The following is a 23,678-nucleotide window of genomic DNA, read 5'->3' on the forward strand; positions in this document are numbered from 1 at the left end:
AGGCTATCGATTCTGGAACCATTAGAAGAACCGGGTTGGAACTCACCCGTTAAAAACCAGAATCGACTTACCCATTAACCCAAAATGATGAGGCCCATTGATCCCTCTTAAATATAAAATGAGATAACTAAAACAATGATTGCCTACTGTGGAACTTGATGTTTGACTGCAAAAGACTATAAATGGTGTAATTAATCTAAACTGAACATTGTTGGTGACGAAATAATTCAAACTATCCACCAGTTGAAAGGATACAATTCAATCATCATATTTTACATAAAAAAAAAAAAAACTTTTGACTTGGACTTGGACTTGGACTTGAAAGTATATAACCTATTTTAATATTAGACCGTTAAAACCTTCTAGAAGATTTTAAATGGAATGATATTATTCAACCATTAGGTTTTAGAGGTTTTAAACGTTTGATTTAACTTAGGCATTTAAATATGGTCATACAATTTGATCTAAGATCATATCCTTCATAAGTGTTTGAAAAAATGTCAATTAGAAGGATAGAGTTCAACCATCGTATTTTAGTCATTTGTTAATCTTTTATTTGGATCACGACAGTACATTCAACATTTTAAATCATGACAAACACAATGATATTGTTGATTCAATATAATACCATCAGAAATTTCTAAGAGATTATGATTAAAAAAAGATATATTTAACATGATCAATGGTTAGTCTAGCATGTTAATTAAGGCATGATCTATGGTCAGTCTAGCATGTTAATTTCTAAGAGATTATGGTTAAAAAAAGATATAATTTTATCGCATTTATTTAGATCATTATCACTCATTTAGCATGTTAATTAAGGCATGATCTATGGTCAGTCTAGAAGCATCTGACCATGTGTAATTATAGATAAACATTATGTATACTTTCCCCCTTCTATACCTCTTCAAGAGGATTGGATGAGTTCTGATTTGATACAGACTCTTTTTTTAAATATTTGGTAAACACACAAACAACACATTTGACTTAAAAGATTAACCGACTTTAAGAACTGCAAAATGGTGGATATACACAACATACATCACACTCACACATCCGATGTGGGACTAAACCTACAAACCCAATGCAATTTGACACAAACTGTTGTTCATGTCAAGTTAAGTAAAGGCCAAAGTTTCTTTTCATAGTGGGTGATGAAAATCTACCCATTGAGGTGTCAATATTCCCTCTATCTTCTTTTTTTTTTTTTGGGGGGGGGGGGGGGAAAGAGGTTATATTAATAAAGAACTAAGTAATATGTACATTATATTCTCTGGTATTTTCTACCTTTGGCATCCTCATCCACCAGGTGGATAAGATCTTGAGGTAGGCATGAGGGGCTAAGAAGGATCTCTTGGTCTGAGCGCATGAAACCAGCCAGGAAATCAGCGCAGATGTTGGCCTCTCTAACAACATGTGTAAAGGTGCAAACAGAGAATTGCTCACTAAGGCTCAATATGTCTTCCACCATGTCCAGACAGTGCCAAGGAACCTGAAATATCACCTTTATCAACTGAATGGTCGTCAAGGAATCAGACCGAACGTGAACCCTTCGGCATCTAAAGGCAGCAGCCCTACGAAGACCAGACCGAACACCCTCCAGCTCCATGCGTAAAATACTGTCAATACTAGATCCCCCTGCAACGGCAAAAAGGACAGTGCCGCTGTGATCCCGTGCAAGCGCTCCATACCCCCCACGCCCACCCTCCACAGAACCATCACAGTTGATGGCAACACAACTAGAGGGGGGAGGAAGCCAATAGTGAAAAGTGCAGCGTTGCAAGACAAAACGAGCCTTAATCCTCCATCGGTGGAAGAAAGCACGGGATGTCCTATTATCTGGGATGATAGGAGGGGCTCTAGAAAAATGACCTCTAGTATCCTCAATAACCTGTCGCAGGACACCCTCAAAGGGACGCTCCACCTGCTTAAAAACTATGGCATTTCTCTCATTCCAAATCCGATACACCATTGAACTGAAGCTGAACTTGCGGATCTTACTGAGGACAGACTCACCACTGAAATGCTCGTTGGCCCACTGCACCACCTCAGGCCAGGAATTGATAAGAGGTGTCAAATATCCATTTAAATAAAGGATTCTTCGCTAGATTTTGTTGGTGTAGGAACAAAGGAAGAAGAGATGGTTCAGATCCTCATTACCACTCCCACATAGAATGCAAGTAGTATCTGTAGTGGTGCCCCAAGCTGCAAGCCTGCACTTGGTGGTGAGCCGGCCTAGAATAGCCAACCAAAGGATAAAGGAGAAGCGATTATGACAGTTTGAGAACCACACCAACTTGCTCCAAGTCACACGACCTTTAGGAGTTCTAATGGATTCCCAGGCTGACTTCAACGAGAAAGTTCCCCTTGGGTTCGCACACCACACCATGATGTCGCGAGGGAGCCTTTTGTAGATACGAGTAGAAGAGATTTCAGCCCATCTCAGGTAGATCAGGAGATCCTCCGTGTCATCGACCCACTGATCACCATAAAAAATGAGGGAGTCCATCAAGGTGAAAGTATTCCTCCCCAAAGCTTCCGAAATCAACATTCCAGGAAGGTAGATAGGGCCACCCACGAGCCAGGGATCGAACCAGAGGTTGACATCCCGGCCAGATTTGAGGAGATATCTGGTATTGGCCATACACAAAGTTCTAAGCTGAAAAATATACTTGAGAGCACGTGAGCAATGTGTAGGAATCGCAACCGACCAGAAACTATGTTTCTTGAGCCATCTAAGCTTCACAAAGTGAACCCAAGAAGAGTCATGATCTGAAGCGATGTGCCAAGTTTGCCTCATCAAAGCCACTTTATTCCACTTGCCCAATCTACGGATGCGAAGCCCCCCCTCAAGTTTGGGACAGCAAACCGCTTCCCGAGCAACCTTGAAGGTCCCGTTGTCTGCATGACCCCACCAAAGGAAACGGGCAAGCTTCTTCTCAAGTAGGTCAATCACAGAGCTGGGGAAAGGGAAAAAGTTCAACCAATAGGAAATAATGCTAACCAGCACCGAGAAAATGAGAGTTAGCCGCCCAGCATAAGAGAGAGACCTGGCTTTCCAAGAACTCAACCGAGAATCAACCCTAGAGATGAGGGGGTCGAAGTCACATTGAGATAAAGACTTAGAAGCCAGAGGTACACCCAAATACTTGATTGGCAGCTGACCACAAGAGAACCCCGTGGTAGTACAGAAGAAATCCATCATCTCCGCATAGCAATTGGCAAAGAAAATGCTAGATTTACTTTGATTCACTGAAAGCCCTGACAACGAATGAAAACCATCCAATTCCAGCTTTAGGTGGGAGGCATTGTCCCGTGAGGCCTTTCCAAAGATGAAAAGATCATCTGCGAAGCACACGGTGGTGATCATGGGCTTCTCACAAAGCTGATGATAGGCGAATAAACTAGACATTGTCGCCACCGCTAAGGAATTCGAGAAAAACTGCAGCACAATGTTGAAGAGGAAAGGTGACATAGGACACCCCTGTCGAAACCCTTAGTAGCAGAAAAACACGGAGATTGGGCCCCATTGAGGAAAATGTTGTACCCTGGTTTAACAACGCACTGGGCTATCCAGTTGATGAAGATGGGAGGAAAATTCAAGCGAAGCAGCAGGGAGAATAGAAAGCTCCATTGAACTGAGTCATAAGCTTTCCGGAGGTCCACTTTAGCCGAAAAAGAAGGCATCCCTTTCTTCGAGTGGTACCCATACAATAATTCCTGGCACAACACATTATCAGTGATCTGACGACCCTCCATAAAGCTCGATTGATTGAGACCCACAAGCTTGGTAAGGACCATCTTGATTTGGTTAGCTAGGAGATTGGCGATAAACCTGTACAAAAAGGTGCTAACTGCAATAGGCCTGTAATCACTGAAGGTGTTCTGAATGTCGCCTTTTGGGATTAGAGTAATCCGAGACAGTTTTACTTGCTCAGGGAGGCAAAGATTGTCAAAGAAGTCCCAGATGGCCCCGCAAACCTCATTACCAGCTATGCCCCAGGTGGCTTTGAAGAAGTGGGCACCAAAACCATCCACCCCAGGTGCAGAATCATCGTCGGCATTGAAAACCACATCTCTAATCTCCTCCATAGTGAAGGGTTTAGTCAAGAGATCACCATCACCTTGATCCAAACCACGATCTTTTGGTAAATCAAAAGGAAGGTAGACCAACGGAGGGGAGCCCATAAAACAATTCTCAAAGTAGTGAGCAGCCTCGATCAGTACGAATCAAATTCTCATCAGTAAGAAGATTACCAGAAGAGTCTTGAATGGACGAGATCCTGTTTCTAGCCCTTTTAGTCTTCAAAGAGCGGTGGAAGAATTCTGTATTCCCATCACCTTGATCAAGCCAAGTGATACGAGCCCATTGGCGCAGTTCAGCCTCGCGAACTGTCATAAGATGGCGAAGTTTATGAGAGATACTACGCTCCTCCCTAATAAGCTGGTCATCAACCATGGACTAATCTATAGAAGCTTGAATCAAATTCAGATCATTGCGAAGGGAATCAATCTGCTGGTCAAGGTTATGAAAGATCGAACGACTCCACCCCTTTAAGTGTTGTCTACCCACCTTGAGCTTCGCCATGAGAGCAAAAATGGGGGTACCCATAACCGGTGCAGCCCAAGCGCGTTGCACCAGGGGAAGGAAGTCATCGTGCTAGATCCAATGATTGAAAAAGTAGAATTGCTTCCCTCTATATCCTTTACTGTGACCCAAAGAGACCACCATTGGACTATGGTCTGAAACTCCAAGCAGTTAAAAGTGGGCCGTAGCATCAGGGAAGGAGCTAATCCAAGCAAAATTGACAAGGACATGATCGATCTTGTAGGCGATCAGGTCAGCACTGGTGCCTTTATTACTCTAGGTCATCTTACAACCAGACCCTTTGAGATCAATAAGATCGCAATCCAACATATAACTCGCAAAAGGCCGAATAGTTCTAGCTATAACTGGTCTCCCACCACGCTTCTCAGAGGGGTCTTTTATTGAGTTAAAATCCCCAAGAAGGATCCAAGGGGTGGAGGAGTTAGGATTCATGCGCCGAATAGAAGACCACAAAGCTTCACGATCAACAGCAAAGTTCCCACCGTAAATGAAGGAGACCAGGAGGGAGAGGCCTTTATGTAAACATGGACATGTATCACCTGAGAAAGAGTTTCTAGAGGTGTAACTCAGTAACTTCCACATTATCATCCTTCCAAAGAACCCAAATGCGACCACCCCCCGAGCAACAATAATTATGAAGGATACGCCAGTGGGAATTAAACATGCGAGAAGCAAGATCAAAATTTGTAGGCTTCACACGGGTTTCCATCAACCCAAAGATATCCAGCTTATGAGTTAAAGCCCAGTCACGAATAGCTCTCCTTTTGCCAGGGTCATTTATACCCCTGGCATTCCATGCATCCATGCAAATCATTTGGACAAGCTAGTAGAGGATTTTTGCGACTGTCTCCTATTGACCGGACTTCGATCTCTGATTCTATCCTCAAGCAAAGTATCCCCATGCTCATGCACGTCAGCGAAAGTCAGGTTGGTGAGGATGGCAAAACGGCTTCCCCCTGCAGCCAGTTGGGATGACGTCGAAGATTTCCTCCCCTTCTTATCCCCAGACTTCCCTCCACGTGTTGCGCTCCCAGATGCCACGTCCACAGCTACCATTATACATGCCCCAGTGGAATCGAAGCCATCTGTAGCAGCTCGGTCCACTTCAGTTCTATCACCGAGAAGAAGGGGGGGGGGGGTGGTTTGGGACAGCTGTGTGAGCTTCCAAAATATGAGGAGGATCCTTATCTGCATGCACAGCAGGATTGGAAACTTCCACAATTTACGTCACACTATCCGTTGCAACCGTTAGATCCCCTCCCATAGAATCAACATGAACATCCTCGCCTTCTAAAAAAGGAAGGGACTCCATAGCAGCCGCGACCGGGGGACTGTCGCCATGTGCGGCAGTGGGAGGTGGTCCAACTTTCATTGATTTCCCCCGGTTACGTCGTCGAGCATTTTCCTTCCAACCATCCCTGCCGGTTCCACCTCCAGTAGGGGCTAAAGGCTCCTCTGTCATCGGCGCGGGGTTCAAACCAGGGCAGGCAGAGTCACTGTGGCCAAATATCTTGTAGGAATTACAGTGTGGGGGTGCCCAATCATATACCATTGGTTGATCAATCTGAGACCCATCCTCCAAGAAAATAGGAATGCTATCAGGGAGCCCATCGACTGCATTCATAAGGACACATAAACCTCGCGAAAGAGAGCCGTTCCCTCTGAGCTGTTCGACGATCAACACAAATGGGTTTGCCAAGAACACTAGCGATACAACCCAAGGACTTATTCCCCCAGAAATGTAGATTTAGCCCATACAATCTAACCCAGATTGGAAGAATAGACTCCTCCTTCTTAATCAGTGATACCTCTGGGGACCAAGGACGAAGAATGAAGGGTCGAGAACCCAGGGTCCAAGGACCTTCATCTAAAATCTGGCGACTTAGAGCAGCCTCCTGGAAATCAAAAACAAAAAGGTCACTCTCCAGTCCATACACATCAACCGCGCCAACATGCGCCCAGTTCTCTCTGACATATCTCTTCATCAAGGTGAAGGAAGGTCTCTGTCCAAAGACATAACCAACAAGGGCTGCCTCCCAACGCTCCTTCTCCTCCACCAAGTCCACAGGGTCGCAATGAGCCACTTTCCTTCCATTGATCATCTGCGGCACCACGAACAGAATGACCACAGAGTCATCAGAACACCTTCCACCACCTAGTAAACTTGCCCATGAACTTCCCTCCTCTCTAGAGGCAAGCACAGAGGCTGCATGGGCTTTAGCCCCACCAGTAGGGACCACCGGCGGGTCACCGGTGGCCATAAGAAAACACAAAAAGGACAGAAAAAGACTTCACCCGTGTAATCTATTTCCTCTTAGAGCATTCCCTCTTTCTTACCATTTCACTTTTGCCTCCAATGGGATCTTCCCTCTATCTTTTATTGTATGGTCTCCGAAATGTCTTGATAATATTCTAGGAATCTGATCCAACAACTAAAACCTATGGGATAAGAGAACAGATTCTTTAATCACCATAAGTGAAAAAAATTGGTAAAATTTATCTACAAACATTTCAAAGCTGCTAGAATTCTCCAAACTGGACGGTTCTTCCTAACTCATTAATTAGGAAGCCGATTTTTTGTTGGCCCAGTCAAATCGGTCAACTGTAGTGGGTTTTCAATAGGGATGTAAACGGATCGGATTTGGCTCGGATAGTGCTATATTCGCATCCGCATCTAATTAGCTTTTCGGACGGATTCAGATAGTGCTAAATGGATACGAACACGGATACGGATCGGATATTTTATCCGTCTACATGTAAATATAGCTTTTCGGATAGCCTATCTGTATCCGCATCCGTTTAGCTTTCAGACGGATTTGGATAGTGCTAAATGGGTACGGACACGAATACGGAAATGGATTTCGGCTATTCATTTACACCCCTAGTTTTCAAGTTCCAGCTTCCAAGAAAAAAATCATTTTTTTTTTATAAAGTTTTCTTCCACCCATAGGGGACGGTTCACCCACTCTTAGGGTTCACAAACTCCTCCTAGGATTTTAGTACATTCCAAAATATTCTCGTGATACCCATTCCTTCCCTCTGCCACCCCTCGGTGAATGTTTTTTTTCTTAGGAGTCAAAAGAATTGAAAATGGATGGTGACGATATCACTATCACTCATCGGCTTTAGATTTATATTCGAACACTTGTAATTCTGTTTCATGGAGATGGATTTTTCAAGGATGATAGGTTCTATAATTTGGTAAGATTCAATTACGGGCTTTTTGTTGTCATCAAAGTTGTTAAGTGAGAAATTATAAATTTCTTTGATTGACTCTTGTTTATTTTTTAAAATTATTTAAGATAAGGGCCAAAAGCAAGGTTTGAAGCATAGTTCTTTAAGGTATTGATACTAACCTAATTTTTTTTTTTGGTATTAATACATTTAAGAAATCACAACCTTTATATATTATCAATTGAATGCATTTGTCCACCCATGATTACCAAAAAAAAGAAAAACTTGTCCACCCATCACTTTGGAAAATTGCATTTCGTTGCTTCCACCATCGATGACCACCTTCCACACAGAGCAGATGACTGGTTCAGAAAATCTTAGTAGTCCTCTTTCAATGGTCTAAGGTCTTAATTCGGACGTATTACAAGGGGTGATCGATCATATGATTTGACGAAATATAGTCATCAGCCTTGGGCCACACTCGTATTACCTAGGGACGTAAATGGATTGAGTGTGACCCAATTCGGATTTTTGATTATTCATTTACATCTTTAATGCTAAATTTCGTTGTTTATTCACTTTCCAAGAAGTGCGGCCCCCATGAGCCCTATTGACCCTATGTCCTCTATTAATTGACTCCTTCGTGGGTCGTCTTTTGTAACCTTGCAACCCAAAAATAAAACAAAAAATGTCTAGGGCGCATGCCGTTTTTTATGGTGGAACTCGATCCCCTTAATTAAAAGGGTCGATGGAAATCAATCCCAATTCATGAGTCCAAGTGAAGGTGGCACATTAATTGGTGTACTTATTTCTTAAGGCCAGTGAAGTTGGGCCTTATTAATTGGACTTTATGTCCCTAACAATATGGATCAAACTGTCACTAGTACTATAAAGGAGATATGTGTCTAATTAATTATCGTTCATGAATATTTTTTGGATATTTATCCTCTCAATTACACTGCCCGTACTTGACTCAAGTACATCTAATAGAAGAGGTAGAAATGACTATCCTACCCCCTATCCGAACACACTACCCGAGGTGGGGTCCACCTCCCTCTATTAGATGTACTTGACAGTCAAGTACAGGCAGTGTAATTGAGAGGATAAACATTCATATTTTTCATTCCTTTGTGCACTTGTTTCTTTAGTCTTAATTGGAATTACAGTTTGAGTAGTGGTGATGCACTTAAATCTGATCGATCGAGGAGTATTTCAATAAAGCAGAAATTTTGTGAAGGCTGAATGCAATTGCACGCATGTAGGCCCTTTTTACAAAGAGAATAATGCTGCCTGTAATGGTTGAGAAAGATGATCTGGAGCATATTCTTGATCATGATTTGTCTTCTTTGCATCTCAAAATATTGCAGAAAATGGAACCTAAAACGATCGATGTAGAATAGAAGTCATAATAAATACACAATCAGCTTTACGTGGTGGTTCGGTTGCCACTGAGCATGAAATCTTTTCCTTTTGTATTAATTTGTTTAATGCTGCTGAAAACATGAGGTGTACGTGCTTCAAATGGAAAAAATTTGAAGTAATTTATTTTGTTAACTAATTCGATCTGTAGTTTATGTCGACAAAAATAAAAGTAGAGCTAAGGTGTAACTTCCCTTGATTCAACTCCTAGAATTGCTATGAATCATCAGCTACGTACTACTTAATTCTGGCCTAGGATCTAAGAAATATGAGTTTGCCTAGATGCCACTATGCATGGAGTAAGGATGAATTGGGTGATCTTGTAGGCATAACTACAGTCCAGGGATCAAACCATGGTTCCCTAGGAAAACCAATTATAAACTAATTAGGGTATTGCACGCCCTGGGTTATCCCATGGTGTCCCATGGGTGCCCCATTTAATTTTTAGGATTTTTCATGGTTGCCCATGGGAACCCTGGTGCATCTCTATTAGGGTTTCTCCTTCCCTCATGTGTCCCACGCAAATTATAGAACACATTAAGGACAAAGAAAATACATCTCGAGTCATCACATGCCAAGAGGGATCCATCCCATACTCGAATGCATAGCGAAAATAAATCGATTCGAGTTTCTTTCGCATCCCATAAATATTAGTAATTAATAACTGAAGGAATTAAACAAGAATTGCTAACCTGGTGAGCCTCAAGTGTTGCTCCTTCAATAGACAATGGTTCCTCCTCCAGTGAGCGCTCCAAGTAAACAGATCTGAACCTCCAATGGTACTACCAAGGTTCTTCAAGCCAATCCCAGATGCTCTAAAATTCTTCAGCACAGATCTGGGTTTCTAAAACCCTAACTCTCAATTGCACTAGAGAGAAAATAGAAGAAGAAGAAGAGAGACCACAAGAGGGAGAGAGAGTGACCAAAACGCAGGAGAGAGGGGGCCAGGCTAAAACGTGGAGCACTACCCCCCTCCTGTGTTTTTTGGTCTTTATATAGAGCTAGGGTTTTAATTAATCCCTGAATGGATTACTTTAATCCTAGTGAGAGTCTGTCTCTCTTTCTCTCTTAGTTTGGCAGTTCTGTTTAAACTCAAAGTGCTTCTGAAAGGGGAAGAAGCAGAATCTAATAGGGAAAGTATTAATTAGTTACTTTATTTAATATTTATGGATAATTATAATTAGCACCATATCCATTAATTAAATAAAGAACCAATTAAAATATCAAATTCTAAATAACTCCCTATATGATAACAATTTATCATATACCACCCCCCCACAAATCAACACCATCATTATGGAATCTAGGGCATGTACACACGTACTGCCAAACCTCAATCCATAGTACATGTCCATATACGAGCGTCTGTGCATCTGATCGGATCCCGCAAAACTCGATAAAACTCTTTGTTCAAATAATTATAAATTGTAAGTACCGTGGTCCTTGGGACGAGAGTTCCTCAGCTTTATGGGCGACATTGATTTGATATACATATATGGATGGATAATAGATAATATTGTCAATGTATAATATTGATAAATGGGGGATTAGGATCATGCATTAAAATATGCTAATATAATGTGAAAACGCCACCTAGGGTTAGGGCCTAGGATCCATTAAGTGTAGCCCTATCCGTTGAGAACAGAATCGGACTACATGACTCCATATGGTCTGACCAAAGGTTCGGGTAAGGGATCAGGTTACGAGTGTGGGAAGGTGTTAGGCACCCACCTCGCCCGGCCGAAGCCGGTCTCTCTATATTAGATGCTACATAAAGACGAATGTTCTCTCTCTTTTATTACGGGGATGGGGGATATTATGAACTACATTCAGATGCTATAAATTGAACTAAAACATAATAAACTATATTATATATATGAGAAATATGGACTAAAATGATGAAATACGAAAGGACTATATTGAATCAATAAGAATGCAGTAATTATACCTGTATGATTGTATTCCCCTGGCTCAGGGGAGATAGACGAATGGACTAACGCCGATTCTTTCTGGGCAGAGTAACGGCTCTTTCAAATGATTTGGAGAGGAGAAGACAGACAAAATAACGTCTGAAATAAAGGGGTTTTGATGGTTGTCCGTGCACTGACAGGATAACAACGCCTAGGAGCAGGAGTGCTCTATGCTCGAAGGGATAATCGAAGGATCTATCCACGACCAAGAAAATTTCACTCACTCACACTCTCATAAGAGAAAGGAGAGAAAAGAGGGTAAACAAAATGAGACAAAGAGGGTGGAAATCACTTGGGGAGGGTCTCTCTACCCAAAATTCCTTAAAAAATGAGGGAGGGGGACCCTCCTATTTATAGGAAGGGATCCCCTCTCTCTCCTGGCCAGATAAGTCCTCCACGGCACCGTGGAGATGTCCACGGCGCCATGGGGGACTTTTCCACTGTGCCGTGGGTGACGTTAGCAAGCTGATGTCACACCCCCTCATGGCACCGTGGAAATCCAGTACACATCCCCACGATGCCGTGGTAAGGGGTCTACGACACCGTGGGAAGGAGTCCACGGCGCCGTGGGGGCGCAGTGCCATTTTTTCTTATTTTTGGGATTAAAATGAGTCATTTTATGCTTAGCATGGTTCTTGGTCTTATGGGTCAAGTATCTTGGGTCTAGAAAGCGGGAGAGTGCGTCGTCCATATCCCGTTGTCATCATCGCCAATTAGGGGGTGACAAAAATCAGTGTCTATAGTTTGCCCCTCTTTGGCCGAGGCCTGTGCCAACAGTCTAAGGGTAAAGATAAAAGATTGACTAATTTTGTCACCAAGAGCATGTACTGCTGAAGCTTTGCTCAAAGGCGACAGAGTTGCTAAAAATAGACAGTTAATCACGATGAAATCTTTCGATAATCCTCAAAAGAAAAAACTCAGAAAAACCAAATCTCTATCTTGTGAGCATTGCTCAATCAAATTTTGAGGGTGATAAGGCACCGCTCGACTGAAGATCTAGATAAGGCACCACTCGGCCCAAAGATCAAGATAAGGCACCAATCGGCCAAAATTTCAAGATAAGGCACCACTTGACCAAAAGATCAAGTTTGAGGGTGATAAGGCGCCGCTCGACCAAAGATCTAGATAAGGCACCACTCGGCCCAAAGATCAAATTTGAGGGTGCTAAGGCACCACTCGGCCAAAAGATCAAATATGAGGGGCTCCACTGGGGATATAATTTTGAGGGTGATAAGGCACCACTCAACCAAAGATCTAGATAAGGCACCACTCGGCCCAAAGATCAAATTTGAGGGTGATAAGGCACCGCTAGACCTAAGATCTAGATAAGGCACCACTCGACCAGAGTTGCCAAATAGGCGGTTAACCGTGATGAAATCTTTTGATAAACTGATTGATCTTGATTGGGAGCAAGAGGACTCGACTGATCTTGATTGAGAGGACTCGATTGATCTTGATTGGGAGCAAGAGGACTCGATTGATCTTGATTGGGAGTAAGAGGACTCGATTGATCTTGATTGGGAGCAAGAGGACTCAATTGATCTTAATTGGGAGCAAGAGGACTCGATTGATCTTGATTGGGAGCAAGAGGACTCGATTGATCCTGATTGGGAGCAAGAGGACTCGACTAATCTTGATTGGGAGCAAGAGGACTCGATTGATCTTAATTGGGAGCAAGAGGACTCGATTGATCTTGGTTGGGAGCAAGAGGACTCGATTGATCTTGGTTGGGAGCAAGAGGACTCGATTGATCTTGGTTGGGAGCAAGAGGACTCGATTGATCTTGATTGGGAGCAAGAGGACTCGATTGATCTTGATTGGGAGTAAGAAGACTCGATTGATCTTGGTTGGGAGCAAGAGGGCTCGATTGATCTTGATTGGGAGCAAGAGGACTTGATTGATCTTGATTGGGAGCAAGAGGACTCGATTGATCTTGATTGGGAGCAAGAGGACTCGATTGATCTTGGTTGGGAGCAAGAGGACTCGATTGATCTTGATTGGGAGCAAGAGGACTCGATTGATCTTGATTGGGAGCAAGAGGACTCGATTGATCTTGATTGGGAGCAAGAGGACTCGATTGATCTTGGCTGGGAGCAAGAGGACTCGATTGATCTTGGTTGGCAGCAAAAGGATTCGATTGATCTTGATTGGGAGCAAGAGGACTCGATTGATCTTGGTTGGGAGCAAGTGGACTCGATTGATCTTGGTTGGGAGCAAGAGGACTCAATTGATCTTGATTGGGAGCAAGAGGACTCAATTGATCTTGGTTGGGAGCAAGAGGACTCAATTGATCTTGATTGGGAGTAAGAGGACTTGACTGATCTTGATTATGAGCAAGAGGACTCGACTGAGCTTGGCGCTAACATCTTGAACAAGAGTTAGTATAATTCATGATGCATGAGGATTTTTCCTCAATATTTAGGGTTTTCCCCCTTTTTCAGGGCCTTTCTTGAAAATATTTTTTTTGGTTTTTTTTTGCTCTATAGGGTAAGACCCTCCTTATGCCGAAGAAGTATTGTGGCACAGAGAAGGTGCTCGCATGGTATAGACATCATTCTGTCGATGATGGCATGTGGAAAGCCATTCTTCGATCAATCTAAGATAATGGTATGACGTATTTATAGCCGATCTAGCTGACCTATGGAACGACACACTCCAGTCATTCCGAGGGAAAGATATGGTTTAAGTGAGGGGCAGGTCTCATCTGAAAGGCTATTCACGAGTTTTGACAATGGTTGGATGACAAAATTACCCTCAAGTGCACAAGTGGTCAAGAGATCATGACGATCAGACCATACATGAGTTCGGTAGTGGCCAGATAAAATAATGATTTGGATGATAAATTGTCCATGGGTTTAGACTAAAAAGGATCGATTTGTACATGAGTACAATGGAGCCCGAAAGATTCATGGGATGATCGAACTACACGCCAGTATAGAAAGGATCAGAAAGTTCAATGATTAAATTATACATGAGTATAAGGAGGATCAGATAATGGATCAATCTTGTACACGAGTACAATGAGGATCAATTGATGGATCAATCTGTACATGAGTACAATGGAGATTGAAGATTCATGAGATGATCGAACTACACGTGAGTATAGTGAGGGTCAGAAAGTCGAATGATTAATTTATACACAAGTACAAGGAGGATCATATAATGGATCAATCTTATACGCGAGTACAATGAGATCGAAGATTTATGGGATGAATGAACTATGCATGAGTATAGCGAGGATTAGAAATGTCAATGATTAACTTGCACACGAGTGCAAGGGGGATCAGATACTGGATCAATCTTATGCACGAGTACAATGAAGATCGAATGATGGGTCAATTTGCACATGAGTACAATAGAGACTGAAGATTCATGGTATGATTGAACTATACATGCAAGTAGAGTGAAGGTCAGAAAGTTCAACAATTAACTTGTATGCGAGTACGATAAGGATCAAATGATGGATCAATCCGTACACGAGTACAACAGAGATCGAAAGGTTAATGAGATGATCAAACTATACACGAGTATAGCAAGGATCAGAAAGGTCATAGAGTGATCAAACTATACGTGAGTATAGTGGGATCGGAAAAATCAATGAATGATCAAGCTATACACAAGCATAGCAGGGTTCAATAGGGTCAAAGGTTCAATCAATTTGTACGCGAGTATAGCTAGGATCAGAAGATTCAAATGGTAATCGAACTATACACGAGTATAGTAGGGATCAAAAGGATCAAATTGCACGAGAGTATGGAACCATACATGAATCTGGTATAACCGAAAGATCAAACTAACAGTGATCCAAAAAACCAAATGCACATGAGTGCAGAAGATGTTAAGGACTTGGTCAAACTGTACATGGGGCCAAATCATTGAAGATCGAGTTGTACATGAATTCAACAGTGATTAGATAGTCCAACTGTACCTGAGTGCAGGAAGTACGAGGGTCCGATGGGACTAAATGATCAGAGCCCAGACTGTATACGAATTCTGTTATGATTGGCTAAGACTTTGGTCAGGAAAATGCAATCCTATGCATGTGCAGTATCCATGATGACAATGGAAAGGAAGTCTACCATTAAAACTCAGGTAGTGGCATTATGATCCAAAATGCAACAAAAACAACAATCTTATGCAAGCAATTTTTTATATTTTTATATATATTTTTTTATTTTTAGTATGCAAAGGGAATCACTGTCCTAATGTAAATTATGTCATGCAAAATGGAAAACATAACCCTATGAAAGTAATCAATTCTATGCAAATGTTTATGACACAAATACAAGCAAGTGAAAAGTAATCACATATAACCATAGACACTTACCAGATATTCTCCATTTTTGTCCTTCACAAAAGCTTAGTACACATTTATACGTTACCAAAAAATATACTTTGGCAGAGAAATCTGAGATTCACTCAAACCCCTTTTTTTTTTTTTTTTTTAAGAAACAATCTTATTTGTGAGAGAAATTTATTTTGAAAACTTATGGTTATTCACATTCTGACCTAGTAATGCACAATTCCACATAGACATATTATTCTCATCCCGTTACACACGCAGACTCGTCAAACATCGCTTGTCCAACATCAAATGGGTGTGGGGTGAATTTTTGACAAAGCGAGTCAAAGGGATAATTTGAGAGAATGTGTATGAACAAGATGGGTGGATAGGTCATTCTTCCCTCCCTTCATGGAGAGTCATGGCAGTTTATTCCTGACAGTATCATCCTTCTCTACTTGTACAGCCATTTTGTCTTTTAGGCTGAGACTCTTCATGATTGAGAGTCGATCCTTATGGACAACATGCCCCTTTAATTTCACATGCTCTTGCTTGGTGGATTGCCCCAAGGAAACAAATCCTTTTTCCTTATGCTCCTTTGTCCTTCTTATCTTGGATTGAGATTGCCTCAGTGATAAGTTAATTCTTTTGGTCGTCTTACTGGTTGAGAGGGTGAGTACAATGCTGCTGGCATTTAATCCCCTAATCATCTCTTCAGAAATCTTCATGATCTTGGTAGACGTGCTTCTTTTTCTTCACATCATCGGATCGCATCAAAGAGAGAGGGATACTAGTGGGAAAGGGGAAAAAGTAGAAATATGATAGATATTATGCAAGTGAGCAAAAATAAAAAGTTCTACACGGACGAATGGAAAACTGTACATGTGGGAGGACCGAACTTGATTATTACTTCATCAAGTTGCCTACGTACCCTAAATAGGGATCAGGTCGAACGTAGTTCAGGACAAAGATGCCTTAATGTCAAAGCCTTGATGATTAAGTTCCATCATAGTCGGGTGAGCTCGAAGCTGTGGACGAGAGTCTCATCACCATTTGGCCCGGGAGGGCTTTACTAGGTTGTAATGGGGCTTAGGACTGGGTTCCAAAGGATGGTAAAGGCTCAAATGTGCCCCTAGGGTCTAACCATGACTCGACACTCCTGCTCCCAAAACTTTACCAAGATTCTGGTAACTGAACTTGTTGGGGAATTTCTTCTTTTTTAATAATGTAATCAAGAAGTTTAGCAATCCCTCTCGTGTCTCAATTGAAGACTTTGGTAATTTTAACCCTAATAATTTTGACAATATTGTCTCCGAAGGAAAAGTGGCTATTTTTGTGCCATGGTCTAAGTGTTCCCAATTATTTGCAATGCCTTGAGCCAATGCATCCTCTCTTCTCTTTTTTTTATTTTTATTTTTTTGCTCTCTCCTTTTTTTCTTTTCTTTTTTTTTTTTTTTTGTTCTTTTATTTTGAACTCTCATTTTTTTCTTTTTGAGAGTGGCCCAATTTTAATTGTGGAGACGGAGCTACTCTCTTCTTTTTTTCTTTTTTTTTTTGCATCCTTCGAAAACGTATTGCCCTTGTGACATCTTACTTCACTGAGAGACCTCTTCCGGTCAGACCCTAGAAGCCAATGGGACATTTTGATGAGCAAGAGAACATATGGATAATGAGGTGTGGGCGGGCTAAAGTGAGTTTTTTTATTTTTATTTTTTAAAAAGGAACGACTAAGGCACAATTAGGGGACTAGCGGATTTTATTGTCTCAGGGTTTATTTGAGATGACTAGCGACCAAAGGGGGCCTCCCTTAACAGGCTTTATGAGATGAAATCTTCATCCAGGCTTCTGACTCGTTGGAAGGGGATCAGATGTATGGAAAGCTCCAGATCCTTGACCATCAAGACTTTGAAATTGGAAAGAAGGGTAGTAATTTTTTTTTTTTTTTAACTAGCAGTCATGAGATCATCATAAACTATTATTTGGGTGAAAGAGAAAAGAAAGAGAACGAGTAGATGGACGAGAGAACATATTCATTGACGGCTAATGGAAAATACACGGTGGATGAGTTTACAGAAGGAAATTTGACTGAATGAAAAGACCTAAAGAACTAAGGGATGTAGACCTGATGATGTCTTCAGTGTGATCCTGTCTACATAAGAGTGAAGTACTATTACTGCTTTGTCACGGGACTATGCAGTTTGTACCATGAAAAATGCCCTTCTAACTAGAGCTGAGTGTTGGATCCAATTTAAGTCGGCCAGCAAAACTGATACTCATCAAGTTAATGATAGTAGTTTAACGCCTTCGGGAGATAGTGATGTCCTCAATCAGTGTCTGCCCCTGTTCCATCGGAGGAATACGGAAAACTTTCTTCGACGATTCTACCACTTTACAAGCTAGTAATGTAAAAGAAGTATTCTCTTTTAAAATTGGTGGTAGCATCAAAAGGATTTTCCCATAATCCTGGAGGAATCTGCTCCTTAGGGATTCCGTTAATCTCACACAAATCATTCCTTATCTTCTCCCAATCATCCTTTCTATATCCTCTATTAAAGAAATCCACTAAATCGAATGCTGTACCAAAATGAAAGGTGCAGTGAGGTTGACGCATGATCAAATTTGCATTTGGTTCTTCTCGCGACTCCTGTATCCAATAAGGGTTATGGAGGGTATAGAGGACATTCCATTTTGCACAACTGAATAATTGCTCGAGCTATTGAGTCTGTGTCTGAAACCGAAGAAGAAATTTCATTGTGTTTGACCGAGGAGGAACAAATTCTGGATGCAATTCATCCTGGCTCATATAGGTCAACAATTCTCGAACACGAAAGCTGAATGCTACCACGTACCTTTCGCAAAGGTACAAAAGGAAACAAAGGGCTTCAGTAGACAATTGGTAGAGGTCACTTATCTCGAAGATATTGAAGAAAGGATAATCTGGATGGACAGGAAGTCCTCGGAGGTCGTCATTCCCATGACTGAGGAGAGTAATTTCATGAAACAAATCCAGGCAATCTTCACTCCTTGATTGTAAGATCTGATGCATGATCTGTTCTTGGAGATGGAAGGGTAAAAGGTCAATCCAATACTGCAATCCTGCCAAAACCTCTTTTTCCTTGATCTCTTCATGGCCTTCAAACCCATTCAGCTTGGTCATATCAGTTGTTGAAGGAAGAGAGGATTCATGAACATCCTGGGCGAACATCATTGATGGAGACTTTTGACCTGTCGCTACCTCTTCTAAAGGAACCGGCAAAGCTTGGATCAAGGAGGTGGGATCAAACCCTTCTAAATCTTCTTCGAGGGCATTGACTGTCTGATTAACAGACTGTTGTTTTGCCCCTGGCTTGAATTTTCCTACTCCCAGCAGGTCTTGGATAGCATGCCCGAGTGCAATGCATTCATCAGTGGGGTGCCCCTCTTGGGTGTGATAGTCACAGTATTGATCTGGGTCATACCAAAATGGTGGAGGATCCCTGACTGGTCGTGGAGGAACCGTGCCCAGAAGTCCCAGTTTCTTCAATTCAGCATATGCAAGAGACCTAGCCACACCCAAATTGGTGAACTCACGTTGTCTTGAATTTGCCATATTCGCCTCCGAATTTTGGCTCTGATATTGCATTGTGTGGCTATACTGGCCATATGCCTTTCTGAACAATTTGTCTTCAATACGCTTCCCTACGACCATTAGCTCTTCAAAAGTCTTGAGGTGTTGGTAGTACAGGCAATCGTGATATTCTTTGTACAGATTCTCCAGGATCATTTCCACCTGTTCTGCTTCTATCGGGTGATTCCACATCTTTACGACCTTCTCTCTAAACCTCATAATAAAATTGTAGAACCCTTCAATAGGGCCTTGGTTTAGTGTATCCAACTCTTTCCGTGTGACATCCACTTCAGTGTTGTATGAGTACTGCTTTGATCACGGCATCTTCTTCTTCCATCACAATCCTGGAAGGTAACCTAGACACTGTCGGGACTACCCTAGGGGTCATTGGTTGAGCACACTCCGGCTCCCCAAGAGTGGGTAGTGTGCCTCCTTGGGACATGTCTTGTACTGTTTGCAAGACTCGCACCATAAGTTGCTTCACCTCTGCCATCTCAGCCTGTAATTGGTCCATTTATCGACCCAACTGTACTTAGGGTGGATCATTGCCTAACGAATCCATGATGATTCTATCCGGGAAAAGCTTGATCGAACTCTGCCTCACGATGTTGAGTGGAAAAGGGGAAGTCCTGAACACCTTTGGATTGGACCGGACCAATTCGGGTTAGCCTATTGTTATAACGGGTTCACGCGCGTAACTGGAAGTCCTTGGATGTGAATTGTGCTTTACATAAGTCAGAGAAAAAAAAATTTTCTTTTTTGATGGGAAAGTCAGAGAGAATTATTTCTGGTCACAAGGAATTTACTTGAGTATGTAAAATATTTTTTTTGTATTTTATTTTATTTTTATCATTTTTTTGTATTTTATCATTTTTTTTTGGTATTTTATTTGGCTCAAGTAATTGAAGTTGTCATCGAAACTTTCGATATTGTAGAAGTTCTCTCAGACCATACTTCAAATGCAATCATCGCCCATGCATGTTTGAACACAACAAAAAAAAAAAAAAAAAACAAACAAAAGAAAGATCTAGTTACCGGGTAATTGACGATTATGTCTGGAGTCAAAATGAGATGCCCTTATTTTGAGGGTCATGTAAGGTTCCATCATATGGAAGTGAGCTTCCATTCTTCTTCGAGGGACCATCGCGGGACTATGGAATTCCTTACCTTCGGTGGCATCTCATGTCAAAGCCAGGTTAATTGTCAAATGACCCTAAAACTCGGTCTCTCTCTTACAGCTAACAAAGGTTAGTTTGTGTCGTACCCTAGTCATATATGGTCTATTTTTCTACATGATGCATGTAATGGGTAGGCTTTCATAGGACAGAACAAGGTCACCCTTGACAGAACCGATATACCTATCGCTCGTGGTCGCGAATTGTAGGCACGTGGTTCTTTTGATATACTTGGAGAATAGGTCACACAAACTCAGAGTAATCGAGCTAGTGCCTTTTTTGAGTGGCAAAGCACTCCACAGCACACTAGTGAATACCCTCGCTGGTGATTCTAAACTTGTATAGTAAATATCAAGGGCAGAAGCTTCGCGCGAATTACCCATGACTACTCATGGGGTCCAACGACTAACTACGGGGGTAAGAGGGGTTCCCATGCAGTGTATGTATGCAAGAAAGTGGTACAGGAAGCGGCTATCATCCGATCTCAGAGTACTTAGTATGACGTGCCTCACCTCCCCGAGGGTAAAGGCACGACAAGGAGTACCCTCGCCGTTTGATTTCACTTCGAGCACTATGCATGATGCGGTTAGTACACACAGGGGTTAACCAAACAAACATATTATGGTATTTATTTCTTTTCGTATTTTATTTTGTACATTTTTGCTTTTTTATTTATTTATTTTGTATATATATATATATATATATATATATATATATATATTATTTTTTTCATTTTTTTTTTAATTTTTATTTTTTACATAAAAGTTTAGAGAGAACATTCTGTCATTTATTGATAGCACCTATTTAAAGAATTTGACCTCGGGTGGACATTTGTCTACATACCTCCCTAGTGGAGTCGCCACTGTAAGTATCGTGGTCCTCGGGACGAGGGTTCCTCAGCCTTCTGGGTGACATGGGTTTGATATATATATATATATATGGATGGATAATAGATAATATTGTCAATGTATAATATTGATAAATGGGGGATTAGGATCATGCATTAAAATATGCTAATATAATGTGAAGTCGACACCTAGGGTTAGGGCCTAGGACCCATTAAGTGTAGCCCTATCCATTGTGAACGGAATTGGGCTACATGACTCCATATGGTCTGACCAAAGGTTCGGGTAAGGGGTCAAGTTATGAGTGTAGGAAGGTGTTAGGCACCCACCTCGCCCGGTCGAAGCCGGTCTCTCTATATTAGATGCTACATAAAGACGAATGTTCTCTCTCTTTTATTACGGGATGGGGGATATTATGAACTATATTCAGATGCTATAAATTGAACTAAAACATAATAAACTATATTACATATATGAGAAATACGGACTAAAACGATGAAATACGAAAGGACTACATTGAATCAACAAGAATGCAGTAATTATACATGTATGATTGTATTCCCCTGGCTCAGAGGAGATAGACGAATGGACTGACGCCGATTCTTTCTGGGCAGAGTAACGGCTCTTTCAAATGATTTGGAGAGGAGAAGATAGACAAAATAACGTCTGAAATAAAGGGGTTTTGATGGTTGTCCGTGCACTGACGGGATAACAACGCCTAGGAGTAGGAGTGCTCTATGCTCGAAGGGATAATCGAAGGATCTATCCACGACCAAGAAAATTTCACTCACTCACACTCTCATAAGAGAAAGGAGAGAAAAGAGGGTAAACAAAATGAGACAAAGAGGGTGGAAATCACTTGGGGAGGGTCTCTCTACCGAAAATTCCTTAGAAAATGAGGGAGGGGGACCCTCCTATTTATAGGGAGGGATCCCCTCTCTCTCCTAGCCAGATAAGTCCTCCACGACGCCGTGGAGATGTCCACGGTGCCATGGGTGACGTCAGCAAGCTGATGTCACACCCCCTCATGGCACTGTGAAAATCTGGTACACATCCCCACGGTGCCGTGGGAAGGGGTCTACGACGCCGTGGGAAGGAGTCCACGGTGCCGTGGGGGCGTAGTGCCATTTTTTTTTGTTTTTGGGCCTAAAATGGGTCATTTTGTGCTTAGCATGGTTCTTGGTCTTATGGGTCAGGTATTTTGGGTCTAGAAAGCGGGAGAGTACATCATCCATCGTCCATGTCCCGTTGTCATCATCGCTAATTAGGGGGTGACAAAAATCAGTGACTACAAAAATAATCTATCATTTTTTGTAAAATAGATTTTTGCAAAATAATTTCCAAAATGGCACTAGATCCAGATTCTGATCCGACCATACACAGACAGTCTCAATCTTGGTGTTCCCCAATCGGGTAGTGGTGACCAGGATAACTCCTTCACTCACAAAGTGTTCACGCATTCTCAGAACACCGACTTTGACTTGATTGAGTCTCAGTCATTGATGAACCAAAGAATGCGATCACACTTTGTAGTGACAGAGTTCCCTCAGGCACAGGGTGTCAGTGACACATGTCTATCCCTTCCTACACCTGGCAGTAATACATGAGGGAATCGACAAAGTAGATTCTTCGCCAATGCACACATCAAACATGTGAGTACTCATATTCCTAGCCTGACATCACATGTCTAGGCATACCCAATGCGATGACCATATGATAAGGGTGTTCAGCCCAAACCCTAGTCGTGACTACCATTTTAAGTAAAACTTAGGGACACTTAATGCTTAAAAAGTTTTATATCGCATGTGATAATATCAAACTAAAATGTATAAATGTCCAATATAAAGGTGAACCGCGTTGAACCGGACCAAACCCGATTTGATGGATACACACTTGTCCAACAATCTCCCACTTATACATTAAAGCCAATTCCCCATACATTTTAAACCCATGCCCTCCATGTGTTTCTCAAACACTCCTGGTGAAAAATCATTTGTTATGGCATCAGACACATTTTTAGTTGTGTCTACTTTGGAGATACTCACGTCGCCCTACTGGATAATCTCTCTGATGAGGTGATACTTCCGCTGCACATGCTTGTTCCTCTGATGAGCCCTAGGCTCCTTAGCTTGTGCAATGGCTCCTCTGTTGTCACATAATAGGGGAATGGGGCCCTTGACAAGGTCAGGGACTACCTCCAAATCTGATAGGAATTTCCTCAGCCAAACACCTTCTTTTGTTGTATTGCAAGCTGCAAGGTATTCTGCTTCAGTAGTAGAATCAGTTGTAGACTTCTGTTTCGCACTCCGCCACACAATGGCACCTCCACCCATTAGATATGCCATCCCGAACATGGATTTTCTGTCATCCTTTTTAGTTTGGAAATCCAAATCTGTGGATCCCAATACTGACAACTGATTAGATCCAAAAACCAAGAAATATTCCTTAGTCCTTCTTAGGTACTCAAGGATATTCTTGACAGCACTCCAATGCTCGCGTCTAGGGTTAGATTGATGATGACTTACCATACCTACTACATAGCAAATGTCTGACCTCGTACACAACATAGCATACATAAGACTCCCTACTGCTAATGC

At 41.9% G+C, this 23,678-nt stretch overlaps 1 pseudogene; it reads left to right on the forward strand.

Moving 5' to 3' along the window:
* Positions 1-23,678, forward strand: part of LOC122655241 — a 100,245-nt pseudogene that overhangs the window by 41,607 nt on the left and 34,960 nt on the right.

This window comes from Telopea speciosissima, chromosome 1 (assembly GCF_018873765.1).
Source record: "Telopea speciosissima isolate NSW1024214 ecotype Mountain lineage chromosome 1, Tspe_v1, whole genome shotgun sequence".
Lineage (NCBI taxonomy): Eukaryota > Viridiplantae > Streptophyta > Magnoliopsida > Proteales > Proteaceae > Telopea > Telopea speciosissima.